This window comes from Carcharhinus amblyrhynchos, chromosome 4 (assembly GCF_965287045.1).
Source record: "Carcharhinus amblyrhynchos chromosome 4, sCarAmb.v2.hapA, whole genome shotgun sequence".
Classification (NCBI taxonomy): domain Eukaryota; kingdom Metazoa; phylum Chordata; class Chondrichthyes; order Carcharhiniformes; family Carcharhinidae; genus Carcharhinus; species Carcharhinus amblyrhynchos.
In genome coordinates, this window is record NC_137327.1 from 75,750,930 (window position 1) to 75,774,873 (window position 23,944).

The window sequence follows — 23,944 nt, forward strand, 5'->3', positions numbered from 1 at the left end:
GCATGGAGAGATCTGGACAGGTTGTTGGTGATCTGGGTCCCTAAAAACCTGAAACTCGACCATTTCTACTTCGTCCCCATTGATGTAGACAGGGGCATGTCCTCCACTATACTATCTTAATTCGATGACTATCTGCTTTGTTTTGTTGACGTTGAGGGAGTGATTATCGTCATTGCAGCAGTTCACCAGATTTTCTCTTTCCTATTTTTTGTCTCGTCATTGTTTGAGATCTGACCCACTGCGATGGCGTAATCATAAGAACATAAGAACATAAGAAATAGGAGCAGAAGTAGGCCATCTGGCCCTTCGAGCCTGCCCCGCCATTCAATAAGATCATGGCTGATCTGTCGTGGCTCAGTTCCACTTTCCCGCCCTCTCCCCATAACCCTTAATCCCTTCTCTTATCAAAAACCCATCAACCCGCTTCTTAATTCTTAAAAATAATCAGCAAACTTGAATATTGAGTCAGGGGGAATTTGGCCACTCAGTCATAGGTGTATAAGGAGTATAGTAAGGAGCTGAGGACACAGCCTTGTTGGGCGTTGATGATCGTGGAGGAGGTGTTGTTGCCTATCCTAACTGATTGTGGTCTGTGGGTTCAAGATCCAGTCACAGAGGGAGGAGTCAAGCCCCAGGCCACGAAGTTTGGAGATGAGTTTCGTAGGAATAATGGTTTTGAAGGTCGAGCTGTAGTCGGTACAGAGGTGTCTTTGTTATTTAGGTCCTGTTTCCAAACTCAGCAATTCTATCATGCAAAATGTTTAAGGAATTAAAGCAAAGAAATTTGTTTCTACTGAGCTGCAACTATGTTGCTACAATTACGTGTTTATTTGTTGCCATAAACAACCTTAATCAAGTCAGTGCTGAATGGTATCACAACTCAAAAAGCATAAATCACCTCTTGAAAACTAAAACAAAACACAGAAGCTTTTAGCACAAAGGACTGAAACCTCATAATAATTATCACAAATCTAGAATTACAATTACAAAATTAATTTCTTCTCAGAAAAGCAGTTTAAGAGTTTTTTTATTATTCAAATTAACAGCTTTAGTGTCAAGTTGTCACACAGGAGACAAAAATAGAACTACCAAATAACGACCTAGCTCCCACCAATCACTGACCTGCTACTCTGTTCCAGCTCCTCGCCCCTTCTTAAATACTGTATCATCTATCACATTTCTCTCACTCTTTAAGTCTGAAGAAGAGTCACACAGACTCAATGTTAACTCTGTTTCTCTCTCCACAAATACTGTTCGACTTGCTGAGTTTTTCAAGCATTCTCTGTTTTGTTTCAGGTTTCCAGTATCTGCAGTATTTTGCTTTTATTATACTGTAGCCAAACGAGCCAGCTAAAATGGCGTTTTGTAAAGCATTCTGGGACAATTGGGCAAGAAACTAAACCGACAGGCTGCAGTTTAAAGACAGACAAACAGGCTGCAACCCTGATGAGCGAATACACAGGATATGGGCCATCTCCAGGATGAAAAATTCTTTCTGGTCACACTGGGTTGTGTGCCAGACGTAAAGGCACCGTGAATCCTTATTTAGGAGGATGGTATGTGATCTACGTGCCTCCAACACATACAGGCATGGCCGCTGGGGGCACACCCAGAGATTGGTGTGGTAGCACCTAATTGGACTCTTATCGACCAGGGTGATCAAGTCCTGATCGATTGATTGGCAATGGCCAAAAAGGGGCGTGAAACCAAATGGGATATAAAGGGTGCTGCACAACCAGGAATCTCTCTCTCTCTCTGACCCCACAAACGAGCTACAACGACAGAGAGCCACCACACCCAAGAAGAAAGAAAGGAAGAAAGACTACAGCCAGAATGCCAGACCAGACCAAAGGACCAAACTACACAGACAACTACCAAGACCAACACACAGATAAAGGCCAATGTCTGTTTGGGTACTTGTCAATCACACAAAGTTAAGTCAAGGTCTTGTATTGTACTTGAATTCTAGTATTTTCTGTAAGATAACTTATTGTTGGTCGGGTGGGTGATTATTGATTGTGTTGGTTTAAATAAATATTGTTTGTACTATTAAGACGTCTACTTGTAGTTATTTGTCCACCGTATAAGGGTTAAAACAGACTGATTTTACAATACCAAATGATACCACCAGTTGGAATTACAGTTTTCCTTGTAACGTTATGTATTAAGTTGAAACTTCAGAGAACATAAAATGGCTTCACAACATGAGCAGCTATAACATGTATATTTCTCAGTTAAGTCTTTGCAAACCAATTGTATTTTCAACTGGATTGAAGGGACTTCTGCATCTACCTACCTACAACATATAAATTCCTTGCTTGTAGCACACGTTTGTCCCTTATGTCACAATCAAGACAAGAGAGATAAAAAAAAATCCATCAGTTGGACTATTTTGTTGAACTATTTCAAAAGTCATGTTTTGTGTTTTTTCAAAATGGACAATGGCTGAGTGGACAAAATGGTTCAACCAGTCACCTGATGCCTTGCAGCAGTTTCAAAGTAACACTGGCCACGGGGGCAGTGAGTCTGTTCCAGCTAACTTTGAACAAAGGAAAACTTTTGCAGGTTGTAATCTCCTATAATGACCAAAGCATTAGCAATTCTGACACAATGGTCTCAACAAGAGAGAGACTGTTCACCGACTCAAAACCTGTGTCTCCAAGAGCAAAGAAATCCTGACTCCAATTAAACACATCAAGATTCCAGCCATGAGAATATATTGTCTGTGTCCAACATCAAAGAAGTACAGCACATGTCATTTCCCAAGCTGTATTATCATATCATCCTGAGGAATTAAATTCAAGTTTGACCTCCAAGATGAACAGAACTTCAGGCAACAGCCTGTGCTGTCTACCAACAAGCTGGTAACAGCAGAGACAACAATGAGCCTCATCAAACCTGCTGTCACCTCCGAACATTGCGCCTCCAGAATAACTCATTCTATACACCTTCTCTTGTCATGGAAGTTTCGCTCTGAGAAGACATTCTACAATCGGTCAACCTGCCCTCAGAAGGAACATTTCAGTTGACTTCTGATTCTGGACTCTGGAAACATGTAAAAACCTGACTTGTATTTTGTTGTGGTCATGCCCTGGACCCTCTTCCTTATCCCCATTTATTGTGTGAGTGTACAAAAAAGGTGGATGTTGTGAAACCTCTCACATATGCGTGTGTGAGTGTGAGAATGAGAGTGTAAAACTTGTATTTTTATCTCACCTCAATTTTGCTGCACAAATAATTAACAGAGGATTGGAACAATTCCAAATTTAAGGGTTGGAGAAAATACATCACTATTTATAAAAGTGAAATCATGATAAGAACATCTTTCTGTTTGTGGGTGGGTAGAGAATGAGGAAATCAAGGTAGTTTAAATTCACCTCTCTTGTCCATAACAATCATTTCACATTACTGTGGCATTCTGCCCACACTACATTTATAGCATCATGTCTGTATACCTATAAATAAGCACTGTTCAAATCTTACAATTCTGAATGATGGGTAAATCATGAGGTAAGAACATGTAATCAATGGATAGAAAAGCAATCTATAAAACCTACAAAGATCATATCAAAATAATTGATCAAGCATCAACAATGAGCAACTACCTACCAAAGAAGAAGGGGCTCCAATGAAACGTCTCCCCATTGAATGAAACATTGGAGGAAAACAGGTATTGCTGAAACCACCTCCAGTAAAAATAGATTGAAGTTGGAATTTTCACCTTTTTCACCTTTAGTTGGTACAGAGACAGGCTCCCTGTCCAATTAAGGGTGGTGGGCAGGCTTTTGAAGCAGAAGGGTCAATTTGTGGCCTTCCAAACTCAGAAGTAAGTGTTCAGGAGGGTGCTTCAACAAACCGCTGCTGACCTGGACACAATTTACAAACTGTAAATAAAAACAGAAAAAATAATCTGGCCATCGCAGTGGAGTTGGGGAAAAACCTCTGTACAGGGTGGACGTTGTTTTAATTCACACAGGCAGGGAGGGAGGGCCCTCTAGGTTTGTGCGGAGCATTGACACTTTGGCCTGATACCGGGAGTCTACCTTCAGTCCTTTGATCTGCCACCCATCACATTGATGAACAAGAGGACAACTAGAAAATCTCCAGTGCCAGTATTTCTGATCTCCCTGACTTCCATTACAGACCTTAAAGGGGGGGGGGGTCAACATTTATCCATTAACCCAATTTATCTCATATCTGAGATGCTGCCTGACTTGCTGAGTCCAGCAATTTTTGTTTTTATTTCCGATTTTAACATCTGCCATTTTTGTTGCATGTGATTTTGAAAAACATGTCAGCTATCAAGTTTCGCCACAAGAGACCAACACCAAGGATCATTACATGATGAAGAAAAAAACCCAAATATCATGAGAAAATGATCAAAACTTACCTAAATCTATCACAAATGAAAACCATTGTTAGATGAGCTTTAAGTACTAAGGTTATGAGATTGGTCTTTGCCAGTAATAACTTGGTCTGTTTTATCTTACATAGTGTTTGACTTCTTTTCCAAACTCGAGCATAATGTGAACATGCTAAAGATGCATGATGAGTTGCAGGGCTGGCTAGCAATCAGGAGGCTGGCAGTGCGGGTCTACTGTGCATACACTGATCTCAGCGCTAACAGATTGGTGCATGCACAGTGGTCCACTCAGTGCTATGCTTACCTGCTAATTTCCCAACGGGAATAGACACTGCCCCCTGATTTTTCTTCAATATACCACAATGAAGTTGCTGTGAAAATCCCCTAGTCACTACACTCTGGCACATGTTTGGGTACACACAGAGGGAAAATTTAGCATAGAATCAAACCTGGGTTCCTGGCAATGAGACAGTACGTCTAATCACAGCGCCACCTTGCTGCCTGTGAAGGAATGGTGATATTGTTCCAAGTTGGAAAGGTGTGTAACTCGGTAGTGTTCTCCTGCTTCTGCTGCTCTTGTTCTTCCAGGTGGTAGAAAGGTATTGGTGAACATGGTGCACACTGCTGCCACTGTGCACCTCCAATGAAGGGAGTGAATTTTTAAGTTGGTGAACTGAGTGCCAACTAAGTAGGTTACTTTGACTGGATGGTGACAAGCTTCTTCAGTGTTATTGGTGCTGCACTCATCCAGGCAAATGAAAAATCCTCCAATACATTCCTGACACTTACTTTGGACAGGTTTTGGGAAGCCAGATTGTGAGCTGCTTACCACAGAATTCTCAGCTTCCGACTTGCATTTGTGGCATTGCATTTATAGGCTTGGTCCAGTTCAGTTTTGGTTAATGGTAGCATTCCTAGCATTCCCCAGGATATTGATAGTGAGGAATTCAGCAACATTAATGTCACTGAATATCAAGGGGAGCTGATTAGGTTCCCACCCAAGGAAGATAGTAACAATCAAAGGTCACAATCTGAACCATTAACTCTTTCTCTCACCGCTGATACTACCTGACCTGCTGAGCATTTACAACATAAAATTATGTGTTTCCATGCCCATATTTGACCTGGTGCTCTTAGATTTCACAGGGCTGGAGTCAATCTTAAGGGACCCCCAGGGTCACTCCCTCCTGACTAAATAACAGAGCACCACCATCTCTGGTGGATCTACAGGACATGACAAACACAAGAATGGAGAAGTCTTGAACATTGGCTGTATGGTATGATTTAGTGTTAAAACCTTATCAGGCAGCTGTTTCACTAATCTATGGGTCAGCTCTCCCAGTTTGGCACTGCTCTCCAGACATTAGTGAGGATAACTTTGCAGGATAAGCCTTTGTCATTTCCATAGCCTAGGTTGATGCTGGGTGATTGGTCTAATTTTACTATTAATCAACTTTTCTATTGTGTTTTGCTACAATTGTGGAGTGACTTGCCAAATCATTTCACAGTCAGTTAAGAGACAACCAGCTCTGAAGTCAAATGTAGGCCAAACAGCAGATTTCCTTCTATAAAGAACATTAGTGAAGCAGATAGGTTTTGATGATAGTCCAGTAGTTTCATCATTACTGAGACGAGCATTGCATCATTTTTATAACAAATTTATTAAGTAATTGAATTTAAACTTTCCCAGCTGTCATGGTAGGATTTAAACTCATGTTTCCTGAGTATTCACCAAGACCTCTGGACTACTAGTACAGTAACATTATCATTGTGCCATCATTCTTGCTCATAAATTTGCAGAATGGGTGTGTAATGGACAAAATAATTCCAATACAGACGGGTGTAAGTGCAGGGGTGAAAATGAATGACCTGTCACAGTAAGGAGAGGGATGAAAAATGCAGCGAACCATCAGGAAGTCCATCAACTTCAGCAGGACCAAAAAATATCATTGGTGAAGGAGCTGTAAAATTCCACTGGTTCTTTTCTGTTCGAATAAGGGGGATGTGCATTGTTTGGATAAGACCCTAAACGGAGTTGAGGAGAAGAGGAACCTGGGGTACTGTTCGACAAATCACTAACAGCAGGGATCATTTCTATAGTTTTTTCCCAGAGAAATGTTTGTCTAAAGTGTCTGATCTGCCAAACCATGAGGAAGATTTATAGTGTTCTCTTCTGAGCAGGAAGCTGGTGTTGAGTGTTGCTTTTAGCAATTGCTTAATGTCATTGATGAGTGTTCCTTCACTCTCTTGTAGAGTGATGGAGGACAGTCTGAGTGGTTGCCCAGGTAACAACAAGACTCACCCCCCAGTCTAGTGGAGACAGAGAGAGGAGAGAATCTAACTGGGAAATGGGGCATTTGTTGCTGCCTCACTATGTGATGGAGATGGGTAGGAATGGCTATTTGGCATCTGAAGCTTCAAGTGTTAAATTCCTTCAGTGAAATGTTAATGTTCACTCTCTCTGGCCTGTTGGCAATAATGACAAATACACATTATTAGGCTATAGAAAAAGCAAACAAACCACTGGAGTTCATTTCTTGACAGATAGAATTGAAGTGTAGAAACCTTATTATGTTTAACCTGTATCAAACCTTGGTTTGACAACACTTCTAGGACTGTGAATGACTCCAGTCATCATTTTAGAATAATGATAAAAGAAGTGGAAAAACAATTCACATGAAAAGTCACAACTTCAAAGATTAACTCAGTTTCTTTCACCACAGAAGCTGCCCAATCTGCTGAGTGTCTCCAGCATTTTCAGATTTCCAGCCACAGTGTTCTGCTTACATTAGAAGGATGGTACCAAAACCATGAGATTGTAGTGTCCAGGAAGACAGAAGAGGCTGGGGCTTTTTCTTCTTCAGGAGAGGAGGTTGCAAGTTGACCTGATAGAAGTCTTTCAAATGATGAATGGGTTCACTAGGTGTTTAAATGTAATTCCTTTTATTATGTGTTAAATTTTGCCAGATTATAGTTTTATATTAAGTTCTGTTTGTCTATGCTTGTTTTCTTCCTTTTTAAACGAAACTTATAGCACAATGAGCGTAGAAGTTTAAAATTTACTAATGTCACAAGTAGGCTTACATTAACACTGCAATGAAGTTACTGTGAAAATCCCCTAGTTGCCACACTCCGGCACCTGTTTGGGTATACTGAGAGAGAATTTAGCATGACCAATGTACCTAACCAGCACATCTTTCAGATTGTGGGCAGAAACCGGAGCACCCAGAGGAAACCCACATAGATACGCAAGAACGAGCAGACTCCACACAGTGACCCAAGCTGGGAATCAAATCTGGGTCCCTGGCACTGAGAGGCAACAGTGCTAACCACTGTGCCGCCCTCAGGTGTTTCAGAGTGCAACCTTGCTGCCATCTCATTAATACTGAACTTACAAAGCACCATAGGCAGAGCTGTAACCTTTTAGTTCACACCAAATAAGAAAGCTTGAAACAATGCAAGGCAAAACCTACGTGGGGAAGGATTGTACCTGAAAATAACGGCTGTGAGGACTGAGTCTAAAGAACTTGAGTATTGTGCATGGCTTGATCTTTTAACCCTCCACAACTTTACTCTGGCTGCAGAAACATAATGAGCTCTCCTTCCCAGAAACCTTTTTAGGCAAGACATTTTCTAAATTGAATTGGAGGCAGCAATCACTGCAGAGCAATAAAGTCTCCAGAGTACACGTCCCAAACAGAGAAAACTTTGTTCCATTTCTGTAAATTATTGCTTAAATGCTAGAATGTATTAAATCTCATACGTTCTTAGAATAAAAGACTGTTGTTAACCCATTTGGTGTCAGCTTTCATTCATAAGGTTCAACTGAGTCATGTAAATGGGCATTAGATGAGTATTTGAATAGAAACAATGTGCATGGTACAAGGAAGAGGCAGGGAAATGGGTCGAAGTCATTATGCTCATTTGGCAAACCAGTGCAGACATGATGGGCCGAATAGCTTCCATTTGCGCTGTAACAATACTGTGATTCTGCGATTCTGTATATTTCCATTTGTAAGTGTTTTAAAAACTAGGGACCATATATTTAAGACTTAATCAATCTTCTAGGGAATGCAGATGAAACTTTACCCAGAGGCTGATGAGTATGTAGAATTCATTATCATTAAATATGGATTTTAAAAAGAAGCTAGATAAACAAATGAGGGAGAAAAGACTAAAAGGATATACCAAGAACAAAGAACAACCCAGCACGGGAAACAGGCCCTTCGGCCCAATGAGCCCGCACTGCCGCATCACCCTACACCTATTCTACCCTGCGTGTCTACGAATGGAACCCCTAACTTAGCCAGATTCAGGGGAGAATAGTGTCAATTTGGTAAAACCAATCAGCCTAAGAGCACATCTTTGGGGTGTGGGAGGAAACCGGAGCGCCCGGAGGAAACCCACGCAACCACAGGGAGAATGCACAAACTCCCACAGACACAGGCCCAAATCCATGTATCTGCTGATATACTGATAGGGTTAGCTGAAAATGATGAGGGGGGGGGTTCCATGTGGAGCAGAAACACTAGCATAGAGCAAATGGAGACTATGGCCTGTTTCTGCGTTTTAGGCACCAAGTTACATTGTATCCTATTATCCATTCCGTTTTGAGCACTATATTCAATTTCAAGTTGAGCACAATATTCTATTCTATTTTGTGTGAGCACAATACACTATATAGTTTTCATACTATAGTTCATTTTGAGTTCCAGGTTCTAATTGTGGGCTTCAGATACCCTATTTCAAACACTTCAGCATATTTTGAGTCCTATATTTTACTTAAAGCTCCCTGTTCTACTTGGAGCGCTGCACTCTAGTGCACTACTGTCTTTTTGAAGCATTATGTCAAATGCATTTTAAGCTTGATGTAGTGATGCATTTTGGAAGGTGAAATGAGGAAAGGTAATAATACAATTTTAGAGGGGATGCTGAAATAGGGACCTGGGAATTGAATAAATTAATAATTATGGGTGGCATAATAAGCTGATGGATCTCTTTAATACAGGATCTTGGGCTTCATCAATATAGTAATAAGTCTCACAAAACCAGGTTAAAGTCCAATGGATTTATTTGGAATCACAAGCTAATGGAGTGCCGCACCTTCATCAGTTGAGGTGTTCATCACTATAGACATAGAGCGCAATCTATTAGCAATGAATGCAAATCCTATAATGGCCACTAAATTCCACGAGCAGCCAGAAATGGAATTTGCTCCAGTGAGATCCACCCTCCCCCCCACTGGTGACATAATCTGGTCAGCACCTGATTTACATGTATTTTAGTACATTTACCTGTAATTACTGGGCTTGACACCATAACATCTACCCAGTGGATACAGCCAGGGGGCACAGAGAGGGCAATGCCAGGGTGGATTACCCTCCCCTGTTTGGTACAGTCACCTCCTGTTTGTGGGTTGAAGGGTGCAGCCCTTATTCACCAGGTTGTTCCAATGTCTGAGGGCGGGGGGATACCTTTAAAATGGATGCCCCAATCTCAGAATCCCAGCATTGCTGACATGTTTAGGCTCCGCCCCTCCAGCTGGCTGTGTGATGCTGGCCTGCATTCTGAAATTGCACAGAGTGCCACTAAATTAGGCAAGAAAAGGAATCAGTGAAGATGGCGAGTTTCAGCTTTTCTCGCCTGATTCAATACATTGTGCAATTTTGAGAAAACTGTATTCCCTAGAACATAGAGACTACTAAATTCTGCTGGACCTGTATTAATCATGGGTCAGGCCTCAGCTGAAATACTGGGCTGGATTTTCTGGGGACCACCGGAGTGGATGAGGCAGCAGACGAGCTCAGAGAACCATGCAGGAGACCTGGGAAAATAGCTTCCGATAATGTCAGTGTGGGGAGCAGAAGCAAGCAGTAAACTAACCTGTTATTTTTTAAATTAATTTACTGGATGTGGGCTTTACTGGTTAGATCAGCAATAATTAATTGCCTATCCCTCATTGCCATTCAGAAGCTAGCGGTGAGTTGCCTTCTGATCCTCGGGTAAGCTTTCATCAAGGTGGCCTTAACAACACATGACAACACAGAATTGCTGAGCAGAAACTGATAGCCAAGTTCTGCACACATGAGGAGGGTCCCAACCGGGATCTTGGGTTCACATCACACTATCTGTAACCCCAAGACTTGCCTGGGTTTGCAAAATCTCATTAACCATCCTGTCTGAAGACAATTCACGTCTCTTTAACCTGTGCTTAACCCTCTCTCCACTCACACTGCCTGCACCTGTAAAGACTTGATTACCTGTTAAGACTCACATTCCAACCATGTCATGTAATTGAGATTGTGTCTATATCTGCCCTGCTTGTGAACTGAACTCTTCACTCACCTGTTGAAGGGGCAACACTCCGAAAGCTCATGCTACCAAATAAACCTACTGGACTTCAACCTGGTGTTGTGAGACTACTTACTGTGCCTACCCCTGCCCAATGCTGGCAATTCCACTTCTTGAACCATTGTGGTCCCTGGAGTATAAGTACATCTACTCTGCTGATCAGAAGGGAGTTCCAGGATTTTGACCCAGTGACAGTGAAGAAACAGTGATATACTTCTAATTCAGTATGGTGTGTGGTTTGGTGGGAGACCTCCAGGTGGTGGTATTCCCACGTATCTACTACACTTGCCCTTGTAGATGATAGCAGTTGAGGGTTTGGAATATGTTGTCTAAGGAGCCTTGGTGAAATCCTGCAGTGCATCTTGTAGATGGTACACGCTGTTTCCACCTGTTTCAAGGTGGTGGAGGGATTGAATGTTTGTGGAAGGGGTAGCAATCACATGGGCTGCTTCATCCTAAATGGTGATGAGTTTCTTGAATGTTGTTGGAGCTGCACTCATCCAGGCAAGTGGACAGTATGCCACCAAACTTCTGACTTGTGTCTTGTAGGTGGTGAGCAGGCTTTGAGGAGTCAGGAGGTGAATTACTCATCAGGGCATTCCAAGCTTTTGACCTGTTCTTGTAGCCACAGTATTTATTTGGCTAGTCCAGTTCAGTTTCTGGTCAGTGGTGACCTTCAGGGTATTAATAGACATGGATGGTAATGTCACGAAATGCCAATAACATGAAGGTTGGTGACTGAAGTGCATCTTATTCCGCTCACTGTTAGACCTTTATCAATTTGCAGAGAGGAGGGCGAGTCACATGCTGTCTCTGAAGATATTTTCTCTGTGTTCAAAGTTGATAACTTGACACACTGAGGGGTGGAGTCTAGGGTTAGAAGTTACTAAGCCTGAAGTGTTGGTTTGAAAATTAAGGAGGCTTTGCAACAGAGGGGCCACTCATTAAAGTGGCATTACATAGCTGAGTCCCTGAGGGAAAGGCACTTCAGAGGCTGCCTTGAAAGAAAGTGAGAAGATGTAGCACAATGCAAACCATTCACCCTGTACTTCATCCTCAAGCACTGGAGTGAAACTAGCAATCCACATGAACACTGTGCTGCAGATAGCAAGAGGAGAAAGCATAGGACAGGAGGCCAGACAAGAACACATAGACAGAGGCAGGAGCACATCGCAACTGAGAGAGTTTACAAATGTCAGAAAGGCAGCACCTGAAAAAACTATGTTTCTCCAAGGAGATTGTCACAGAAGTATCCACTCCAATGTAGGGCAACCTACCTCCCTGGGAATACAGTGAACACCATGTGACATTAGCACTGAAGGTTACTGCTGCTCTAAACTTCTACCTGGCTAGTTCCTTCCAGGGGTCTGCAGGTGACATTTGTTGCATTACCCAATCAGCTACTCATTGCTGCCTCAAAGAGATGGCAAATAGTTGCAGAATTCATAAGATGCTGGACAGACAAGGGCGGCCAGGTGAAGAGTGCAATGGGATTTGTCACTGTTGCCAGTTGCTGAGAGTCCAAGGTAGAATAGACTGCTGTCTTGTTGTCAAATGAAGGAAGGCAATGACAGGCGAAGTCACCGACAGTCAGGGGACTGTTGAATGCTCGGCCTAGCTGTGCCTCTGACAGGTGAAAGGCCTCTGATGAGGGCCACACTCAAACTGTTGGAGTGGCAAAGGGAGAATCTGGCAGAGCCGCCCAAGGCTTTCAGCAGGCATGTGTGGGCAATGGAGGAACTAGATATCTAGACTAATGCTGTTAGACGATGCCTGCCAGGTCATAAAGGCCAGGGGCTAGAGAGAGAACAGCAGTCTGCTCACACACACCTGCCAATGTTGGACGCAATTTGCTGGAGTATTCCACTGTGTTTCAAGAAGTTCACTTTCACACAATAAAGTAGCATCGGTGTTTATGTCACGTAAAGGAAGAAGTGTTTGAGCCACGTAAAAATGTTTTTATGCTTTATTCAGCATTGGTTTTTCATATGAGGGCCTCCAGAGAGGTGTCTGATGTTTAAGTTTGTGTGTTTAAGGGGCACAGGCTGTTTGCTCGCAGAGTAAGATTCAGGCCTGAATTTGATAATTGAGGGAGAGTGCTGTGAGTTTGTGGATGCAACAATGTGCACCATCCATGAACAACGGGTAACGATTTTGATTTTATGTCACTTATTGGTGACCAGGTGGTTGGACGTGTGTCCATATGAGATGGTCTCTGTGAGGTCCACATGAGGTGCTCCATGGCATACATATAGGGAGCAGCCACTGATGTGGATCCCCTTCCATGTCACTCTAATTTCCCATCCTCCTTGTCAGATGAGGCTGTTGTGTATTCTTCCTCCGTGCTGATGTTGTCATCCCTCTGCAAGGCAATGTTATGTAATGCACAGAACACAAAAGGTGGAATTTTACAGCCCTTCCATGGTGGGATTATCCAGACCTGCCAAAGTTAATAGGCTTTGGATTAACACGCCACATTTTACTGATCTGTCCTTACCACAAAAGAGTCACAAAATTCCACTTGATGACTCCTTAATTAGATCATACTGGAGAGCACCACTCCCACCTGCTTCGAGCAATTGTGGCAGCGGAAGTGCATCTTCAGCAGACTGATGCGTTGCTCTCTCTCTGCCTTACTTCAAGGGTTCCAGCTGAGCATTATCAGCTCTTATCACCTCGAACCAATCATTTAATTTGTGGCCTTGGCATAAACAAGTGCATAGGCACCCTAGGTGCTGCTTGAATAGACAGCACACACCTGCATAACTTGCTTATATGCCCACTGAGGGAATAGAATTCTCATGGTGCAAGATGGTACCTTCCTGTTTCCTGTTGATCAAGTTGAACCCGAAAGGATATCCAGGGAACTGAGCTTATGGCACCAGCAATCTAAAAACAAGCATTTGCAGGACTATATAGAGATAACAGAGTAATTGAGTAGCTCTCACAAAGAATCGGCACAGATACGATGGACTGGATTAGCCCCTTTCTGTGATCTAAGATCCAAAGTTCTACTTTGAGCACTGCATTTTATTAGGTGACTATAATCCATACAGAACACTGTATTCTATTGTCTGTACCTGTAAAGACTTGATTACTACTATTGCTGTTTTGGGGACCTTGTTGTGCATAATTTGGCTACCGTTTGTGACCACATAAGCAATTAATTATCTCTGAAGTACTTTGGTACATATGAGAAAGTGAAAGGCACTGTATTATTAAAAGTTTCTTCTTTTCCTGGTGTCTTCTGAAATAGCTTCACAATTGCCATTCATGAAGGCCCATGCCCATATTCTTGGCAATAAGAAGTCTCACGACACCAGGTTAAAATCCGACAAGTTTATTTGGTAGCACAAGCTTTCGGAGTGCTGGTCCTTCATCAGGTGAGTGGCAAGTTGGGTTCACAACCAGGGCACACAGACTCAATTACAAGATAATGGTTGGAATGTGAGTCTTAACAGATAATCAAGTCTTTACAGGTACAGACAATGTGAGTGGAGAGAGGGTTAAGCACAGGTTAAAGAGATGTGAACTGTCTCAAGCCAGGACAGTTAGTAAGAATTTGCAAGCCCAGGCAAGTGGTTACATGTAGTGCGACATGAATCCAAGATCCCAGATGAGGCGGTCCTTACGTGTATAGAACTTGGCTATCAGTCTCTGTTTGGCAATTCTGCGTTGTCATGTATCTTGAAGTCTGCCTTGGAGAACACTTACCTGAACATTGGAGGCAGAATGCCCTTCACTGCTAAAGTGCTCCCCAACAGGAAGGGAACTGTCCTGCCTGGTGATTGTCGAGCGGTGTCAATTCATCCATTTTCGTAGCTTTCGCATGGTCTTGCCGATGTACCATACCTCGGGACATCCTTTCCTGCAGCGTATCAAGTAGACAACATTGGTCAAGTCACATGAATATGTACCATGTACTTGGTGGATGGTGTTCTCAGGAGATGAAGGCATCGGTGTCGATGATCCGGCACATCTTGTAGAGGTTGCTGTGGCAGGGTTGTGTGGTGTCGTGGTCGCTGTTCTCCTGAAAGCTGGGTAGTTTGCAATGAACAATGGTCTGCTTGAGGTTGTGCAGTTGTTTGAAAGCAAAAAACAGGGCTGTGGTGATGGCCTTGGCGAGTTGTTCGTCTTCATCGATGACATGTTGAAGGTGCCTAAGATGATGTCGTAGCTTCTCTGCTCTGGGGAAGTACTGGACGACAAAGGGTACTCTGTCCACCATGTCCAGCGTTTGTCTTCTGAGGAGGTTGGTGCAGTTTTTCACTGTGGTGCGTCGGAACTGTCGATCGATGAGTCGAGCGCCATATCCAGTTCATACAAGGGCATCTTTCAGCGTCTGTAGGTATCTCCTCATCTAAGCAGAGCCTGTGTATGCGGAGGGCTTGTCCATAGGGGATGGCTTCTTTAACGTGTTTAGGTGGAAGATGGAGAAGTGGAGCATCATGACATTATCCGTGGGCTTGTGGTACAGTGGAGTGCTGAGGTAACTGTCCTTGATGAAGATGCGTGTGTCCAAGAATGCAAACAATTCTGGAGAGCGAGTCATGGTTAGCTTGATGGTGAGATGGAACTTGTTGATATCATCATGTAGTTGTTTTGGTGATTTTCCACCATGAATCCAAAGGAAGAAAATGTCATTGATGTGTCAAGCGTATAGCGTTGGTTGAAGGTCCTGTGTGATGAAGAGTTTTTGCTCAAACCTATGCATGAAGGTGTTGGCATTATGAGGTGTGGATTTGGTTCCCATAGCTATTCTGTGTGTCTGGTTAAAGAACTGGTTGTTGAAGGTGAAGACACTGTGGTCCAGGATGAAGCGGATGAGTTGTAGAACTGCATCTGGAGATTGGCAGTTGTTGGCTTTGAGTACTGAGGCAGTTGCACCAATAACGTCGTTGTGGGGGATGCTGGTGTAGAGCGTGCCATAGCGAAAAACTGCTCCGATCTTCTCAGAAGACAAACACGGGACACAGACAACAAAGCACCTTTCGTCATCCAGTACTTTCCCAGAGTGGAGAAACCAAGACATCTTCTTCAGAGCCTTTAACATGTCAATGATGAAGACGAACATCTCACCAAGGCTATCCCCACACCCCCACTACTTGCTTCAAGCAACCATGCAACCTCAAGCAGACCACTGTTTGCAGCAAACTATCCAGCTTTCAGGAGAACAGCGACCACGACACCACACAACCTTGCCGTAACAACCTCTGCAAGACATGCCAAATTAGCAACACTGATTCCATCATCTCACATGAGAACACCATCCACCAGGTACACTGTACAAATTCATGCCACTCGGCCAACATTGCCTACCTGATAGGCTGCAGGAAAGGATGCCCCAAGGCATGGTACATCAGCAAATCCATGCAGACGCTACAACGAAAGATGAATGGACACTGCTCAACAATCACGAGGCAGGAGTGTTCCCTTCCTGTCGGGAACACTTCAGCAGTCAAGAGCATTTTGCCTCCAATCTTCGTGTAAGCGTTCTCCAAGGCAGCCTTCAAGGCACACGACAATGCAGAATCGCCAAGTAGAAACTCATAGCCAAATTCTGTACATATGAGGACAGCCTCAACTGGGATCTTGTGTTCATGGTACACTATTTGTAACCCCCACAACTTGCCTAGGTTTGCAAAATTTTACTAACTGTCCTGGCTTGAGACAATACACACCTCTTTAATTTGTGCTTAACCCTCTCTCCCTTGCATTGTGTATACCTGTAAAGGCTTGATTATTTGTTAAGACTTGCATTCCAACCATTATCTTGGAATTGAGACTGTGTCTATATATGCCCTGTTTGTGAATCCAACTCACAACTCACCTGATGAAGGAGCAGAGCTCTGAAAGCTTGTGCTACCAAATAAATCTGTTGGACTTTACCCTGGTGTTGTGAGGCTTCCTACTGTGCCCCAGTCCAACACTGGCACCTCCACATCATATTCTTGGAACAACTACAGGAGGACAATAAATGCTGTCTTCCCGGTGATTTGGGCCACATCCTGCCTTTCAGATAATTTGTTAAATTGTGTCACTTTTTATTTCTCTGCAGTCATCCGGAGGAAAGTTGAAGGTCCCAGTGTTCTCCTTGTATCTTAACCCTCAGTTAACAATAAAGAAATAAAAAAAACATTCATCTGAACGATGATTGTGGGGCCACGTTACATGTTAAACGGGTGCCTACTTACTTACATAAATGCACTTCAGAATAATTCATTCCATGTTCTCTCGTCTCAGTTATTTCTATAGAATATGATAAAGTGCTTCACAAAAACAAATTCTTCTTTTATTCTTACTGCCATCTGTAATGACCCGGCCATTGGTCACATACTAAGGCCAATTAATGCTCCTCACCATTGGGTCACCTAGGATCTCAATGAGGAGAGCTTTCATCTGCTGGCCAAATAAATGCCCTTTTAAATTCATTCTACCAAATGAAAGGTCTGACTGAAGAGACAGGACTAAAATCTTCTTTTCAACAGTACAAAAGAAACAATTCTGCATTCCATCTATTAAAAACCGAGTAAATTAAATATAGAATCCCTATGGAGCAAAAAGAAGCCATTCTGCCCATTGAGTCTGCATCGACTCTCTGACTCTCTTGTCCAGGCCCAGTCCCTCAACCCCACCTACTTACCCAGATAACTCCCCTAACCTACACATCTTGTGATATTAAGGGGCAATTTAACATGGCTCATCCACTTAACCTATATATCTTTGGAGTGTGGGAGGAAACCAGAGTACCCAGAGGAAACAGATGCCTGGAGAATACGCAATCTCCACACAGACAGTTACCCAAGACTGGAATCGAACTGTGTGCCTCGCGCTATGAGGCAGCAGTGCTAACCATTGTGCCACCATGCCACCCAATATTTCTTACAATATTTCTCTTTCAAAATTTTACAATATATATTTGATCCTCTGAAGTTTATGAGGGAAATATATGGCTTAAGGGATCAAGAGAGAAACTAGCTATGATTCACTCATTAGTAGCATCTGTTACAAAATTTGATTTTTAATGATCCTGTCAACTATCATCACAAAGCAATTATCGTCCACTTCAAAAACAAATGATGCAAGAGCATTCAGTGGATTTTGCATAATTTACATTTCAACCAAAATAACAACTGGATCTACAACAACATTCCCAAAGCACCCCTGCACATTGAGCTCATTAAGTGCAATTCATAAAAGAAACCAAGTGATATTTACATAAACAACTGCTGAGATTCAGAATGGAATGTGTAACCCATTGACAAAATTTAGCAGATAAAAAAAGGAAAAAGAAAAGAAAATGAAGGAGTAAGAAAAGCAATTAATTCAGGACAACCACAAATCGGATTCAGGACAGGGGATTTCACAGCAACTTCATTGCAGTGTTAAGGTTAGCCAACTTGTGACACTAATAAATAAACAAACAAACAATGCACCAATCAGACTCAGGACAGGACCAATCAGATTTTGAGAATTAGGATGAACTGGTATTGATACTGCACTTTTCATTACCACCAGATGTGCTTTGTAGCCAATTAAGTGCTTTTACACTGTGTTCACTGTTGTAATGTAGAGAATACAACAGCTAATTTGCACACAGCAAGCTGTTTTTGAGATGTTGATTGAGAGATAAAATTTAACTTGAACGCCATGGGTAACTCCCCAGCTCTGTTTCTAAACAAGTGCTATGGATCTTTCACATCCACCCAAGCAGGCAGATGGCGTCAAAGCTTAACATCTCATTCAAAAGACAGCACCTCCAGCAGCGCATACTCCCTTGTTACTGTGCAGAAGTGTCATCCTAGAGTTCTATGCTCAAGCCCTGGAATGGGACTTGAACTTGGAACCATGTGAGGCAGAAACAAGAGTGCTACCAACTGCGCAACAGGCCAATACAGCAATACAGAGTTATTTTTAATCAATGCAAAAAATAAATAACTCTGGTTCTTGAGACTTGAGAGCATGAGAATCCTTTGAGCAATCGAAAGTGTGTAAATGTTACGGAATCACGCTTCAGACAGAATTAGTTTTGAAATGGAGAATTGGAGAACTGATGAAGACTTTGCAAAAAGAACTGAGGAGGCAATGTAAGAATGCTCCAATCAAAGGCAAATGCAAAGAGACAATGGGGGAAGCAGGGTACGTAATTCAGAAACTCAGAATAGAGATGGAGAAGGAAGTGCTATTTTAGTTTCGTTTTAAGTATTGTCCCAAGGAGAAACAACTTGCGGAAATAGTGGATGTATTAATTTTTTATGTTCAGTGCAATCTTACAAAACTCCCCTGTGTATTTTTTAAAATTAGGGACATTAGTTCATTCACAGTAAAATTTAGTGTCTGCATTTAGAAAAAACAATGCATACCACATACTTTTGTTTTGATGTGTCTGGTAACACCATCAGAGGCAAAATTATCAACCAATCTACCTCGTGCCATAATGATCTAGTTTTTATCTCCACATTCCAATATGACTCACAAGTGAGAGAAAGAACAGAAATTTATATAGTGCTTTCCACAATCTCCAGATGGCCCAAACCACTTCATTGTAAATGAAGCACTTTCAAAGTGTAGTCACTTTCGTAATGCCAGGAACAAGGCAGCCAATTCACACCCAGCAAGCCCCTACAACCAACAATATGATAATGACCACAGCATTTGTTTCAGTGATGTTGCTGAAGGGTAAATATCAGGCAAGACATCAGGAGAACTTTCTTGCTCTTTGAATAGAGCCGTGGGATCTTTTCCATACACTTGAGAGCACAGATGAGGGTTTGGTTTATATTTGATCTGAAAATAGCACCTCTAACAATGCAGTACTGAAATATCAGCCTGGATTATGTGTTCAAACCTCAAGTGGTACTTCAACTCCTGACTCAGAAGTAAAAGGGCTACCACTGAGTCACGGCTGGCACTTAGAATATGAACTGGGAATTCCTGCATTAATGGAAAGGCATCCTCATTTGATATTCCTCAGTCTACTATTTGATATTAATTCAATCAATATCTCCATTAAAGCAACAGCAACAGAATCTCACTTCAGCATTTGTCCATTAATTTTTGAAGTGTTATCATAAAGATCTTATATATGTGCAGCTTTACTGTGTCAACCTTTTCCATGATAAATTAATATGCACACATTTATAGTCCTCATGTAAACCTGTCACATTGTAATCACTTTCCCTTGGCAGTGGTGGCACACTAGCATCTCAAACTATGCCACTAAAAAACCTCCTCTGCTCAAATTAACTCAACTTCTCTGCTTTCCAAATTCATTTTAGTTTTACTATTTAGTATTTCAGTATAAAATCAGAATATTATAAATACAAAATATAAGACTTTAAAATGGGAATTATGTTTGAATTCAGTACTTGTCTGATTATCCCTTTCTCTTTAGCTTTACTTCACCTGAAGAGTACACTTGATGTTGGCTTCTCGCGTGCATTGAGATTTGAATGATATATATTTGTACACATACAATAAATATCTTGTTATCTAGCAACTGTTTTGCCATTTCTTCTGCTTCAACAAGCTCTGTTTTACAAATACACATTTTATTTAATTAAAGAAAGAAAGATTGCGTGTTTTGATTGCTTACTTCACTGAACATGAAGCAACATACAATTCAAGCATTAGTGTCGGCTCATGTTTTGACTCTATTTTGTGGCTGATGCAAGATAATTGCTTATGAATAAGAGTAGTCTCTTTTTATTTATTGTTTTAGATGCATCAAGGTGGCATCATTTGACAGCATTAGAGGCACATAAACCTCAGCTATATCTATTTGATTTGACACGTTCCCCTATCCCAAAGTGGGTGTGTGAATGCCATCCAAATGAAATAGATGCAATTGTCAGTGCCAGCATTTGACAACTGAGTTTCTCCAGAAATGTTAACAGTATATTTTGTGGCATTGCACTCTATGTAATTGACGTAATAATGGACAGTTAACAACACATTGGACTGTGATTACAGGTCTCATCCATCAGACCAGTATCCTTCCTTCCATTACAACTTATCATGTTTCTACACTCATCTGTCTTACTTTTTAAACAGTCAGTTCATTTTACAAACAAAATTTACCAATTGTGTTGCATAACGAATATAACCACCTACTGCCCCCACCATGGCCTCATAATATAATTTGGGAGTTAAATTGGTTGAACAGGTCAGCAGTCTTAACTTCTCCAACTTTCAGGTTAACTTGATGGGATTAAAGCCTCCTCGCTTAGCTGGCTATATTTTATCAGGAGCAATTTGATCAGGAGCAAGTTTGGACTATTTCTACCTCATTATTGATGGCATGAGGACACTTGGCACTAATTAGTAATTCTAATTGTAAAGGAGAGAAATAAAAGCTGAAGCCATGAAGATAAGTTGAAGATAAGTTGTGTTTGAATAACTTGATTAGTCCTTTGCTGAAATAAAAAGGATGAAGGTAATGTGGTTGATACTGTACATTTGAACTTTGAAAAGGTGCTTGAAGGAAGGTGAGAGGAGACTTCACAGGGTTAAACAGCAGCATAGATGTGTTAAGCTAAATGGCTGTAAAATTCAATACAATTCTATGTGTTTAAGTGAGGTGTAATAGAGTTGTATGCAGAAGCTGATAACAATGCAAAGATAAATGAATGTTTTCAACAGTCGGAAGTTCAGCTAAAGATAGGCTCACAGTGAACATTTTCTTGATTAGTATTCTTTCTGAATTACCTCACATAATGGGTTTGCATAGCAGGAAGTCAGTCATACAGATCAGCAAGCCACGCATTATTCCATATTCCACGTTCCATATACAGATTTATGATGTACCTTCTATTACGTCCTTGGGACTGCTAACTCAGTCTACCCCATGATGACAGTATGTAGCACATAGCATTTATTATACTGCAAGAATACGCAAGTTATGGGTGAAACAGTGGGCTTCAAATGGGAGATGTCATTTTTTCTTGTCTGCTTTCACATCCAACAATGTGGCTGACTAGCTTCTGGCTTTTTCTATCATGATTCCCAATGCTGTTCTTTTATTCAAAAGCTCAGCGGAATGGGAAATTCCCAGTTTCCCCTGTATCTCGCCTACCATAGTGTGGTTCATATTCCAATAGCAGATTTCAATCAAAATAATGGCAGAAGTTGAAGTAACCTGCGTCCCTTGTCTGGATCCGTTGCCACATTAAAAATAGATGCCAAGGAAGGACAGGAGGTGTACATCTGGCAAAAAACTTTAAAACTGCGCGACAATTTTAAAATTAAGGCAGCCCCTTCTGACAAACTATCAATTCATTTTCCCTTGGATCTTACTTATCATCTCTTTATATGGTTGCCAAGTCTGCTCTCATCACATGATGTAATGGTTTTAAGGGCTGAGTTATAGGAAACTCATACAAAGCAGAAGCATACCTATAAAATAATAGAGAGGTTGCAATTGTGTATTACCTTTCAAACACCATTTCAAACATCAACTGGACAATAGAGTTTGGACTTTCCAGGAAGGCTTAAAACTGATAAAGTGTAAAGCATGATAAATTTAATGTGCATTGCTGAGACTTCCCTGGGTTTAATCACAACAAAGTTCGGCAGATTAACCTTGAAATTCTGGGGGCTCCAGGACAATTTCGGAGGGTTGGCAAAGCGTATTCTCATCTCCAAGTGGGCAAAATTACCTAACTAGAGATTTCACAAAATGGGAAGACATATTTAATGTTCCACATTACCGAATTAGTATTTATTACACCAAAAAAGTGAAAAATGGCAGATGGGGAGCCTTTACAAAGCCTCACTGCTAAGGAGAACCCTGACGTGCCGCAGCTCCTTTGATCCATGACTCGAGAAACCAAAAAAAAATTCAATTCAGTGCCTGAATGCCTCACAGATACTGCTAATGGGCAGGTGGCACCTCACATCTGTACACAAACCAATTACATTTGCAAAGCAGAGATAATTCCAAGATATCTAAATGATTCATTTACAGGATAATAATATGAAGTTAATGAGGAAAACCCAATCCAGCTCCCTCATTCCAAAATAGCCTTAATATTCTCCAATTCACTGACATCTTATGCAATAAATCCCAAGTTCTGGTCTCCATTACCTTTCCCTGATGTCCATTTTAATTATTGATGGTTCTTTGTGCGAGGAAGATCCTCCTGTCAATTCTGTTAAATTGTCTCTCCACCAGAGGTAACATATGCCCCCTTACTTGGAAGTCTTGGCTTATGTCTTTACTTAATATTCCAGGTTTTCTTTAGCAACTGCATGTAATATCTCACATAGTTGTACAAAGTCCCTCTTAGTCACTTGATTTCAAGCTTAATAAGCCCATATCTTCATAACTCATTCCTTTAATGTTAGAGATGAATCTCACAGTTCTTGTCTGCACCACCTCCATGGCTTTATTGTTTCCTGTTGGTCTTACACTGGTGATCTAATGGCTATTTTGCACTTTGCTCTACATTTTTCAGCATAAATAGGGTACTGCAGAAGGAAATTATACAGTTGTTTTATCTTTTTTGCATTACTTGTCCAAAGAACAGGATTTCATTCTGATGTTCCAGATATACTCTTGAGGACAAAAGTGTTGCAATGTAAGACAGCATCATTTCATTCAGAGAAAAGTGGAAATTAAAGATCATTTTTTGCCACCTCCATTTGACTGATTATACTTTTTTATTTTCCAATGTCTGGCACTGGGTATTTACAACAGATTGGTAATTCTGGGCGTGGGAATGTGCACAAATTCTGAAAGCTTGCTCAGGTGGCTGTGGTTGAGGGCTGGGGTGGTGGAAAGGGCGAGAGGGGTTGCCTTGGGTTGGAAGGGATGCAGGGGGCAAGAGAAAAAAAAATCAATAGCACTCAAGTTAGCTCATTTCTTGTCCATCTGACTTTCAGAACTGAGTTACAGACTAAAATGTTTGTGGAAAAACATGCACTGACTGTTAAAATGAAGAAGCCAGCACTGGAAAAACAGCAAGCCATTTGAAAATAAATCACCTATTGTGTAAATGGAGCAGAGAGGATCTGACAGTGGTCCAACCAGAGATTTATTACCACCTACTGTAGGAGACCAGGTGTAGAAAGATCCGAAAAGCACTGCAGAATGTTTTACAAATTTGTCAATGATTTTAAGGAAGCATAGTTTTGAAAAATAAATAACTGCCACCTTCTCAGACATCAGAACTGACTTCTCGTTAGTCCACACATTCTTGAAATGGTTGCTCACTTTGATTCAAAAAAATT

General features: G+C 41.5%; 1 protein-coding gene and 1 non-coding gene across 2 annotated transcripts in view; one reads left to right on the forward strand and one right to left on the reverse strand.

Annotated features, from left to right (window-relative positions):
* Nucleotides 1-23,944, reverse strand: part of LOC145342123 (connector enhancer of kinase suppressor of ras 2) — a 711,051-nt gene that overhangs the window by 411,454 nt on the left and 275,653 nt on the right. The gene's annotated exons all lie outside the window — the stretch shown is intronic.
* Nucleotides 6,428-6,641, forward strand: LOC145342749 (small nucleolar RNA U3). Its single transcript, XR_013886608.1, has one exon. It is a non-coding gene; the product is annotated as a small nucleolar RNA U3 (small nucleolar RNA).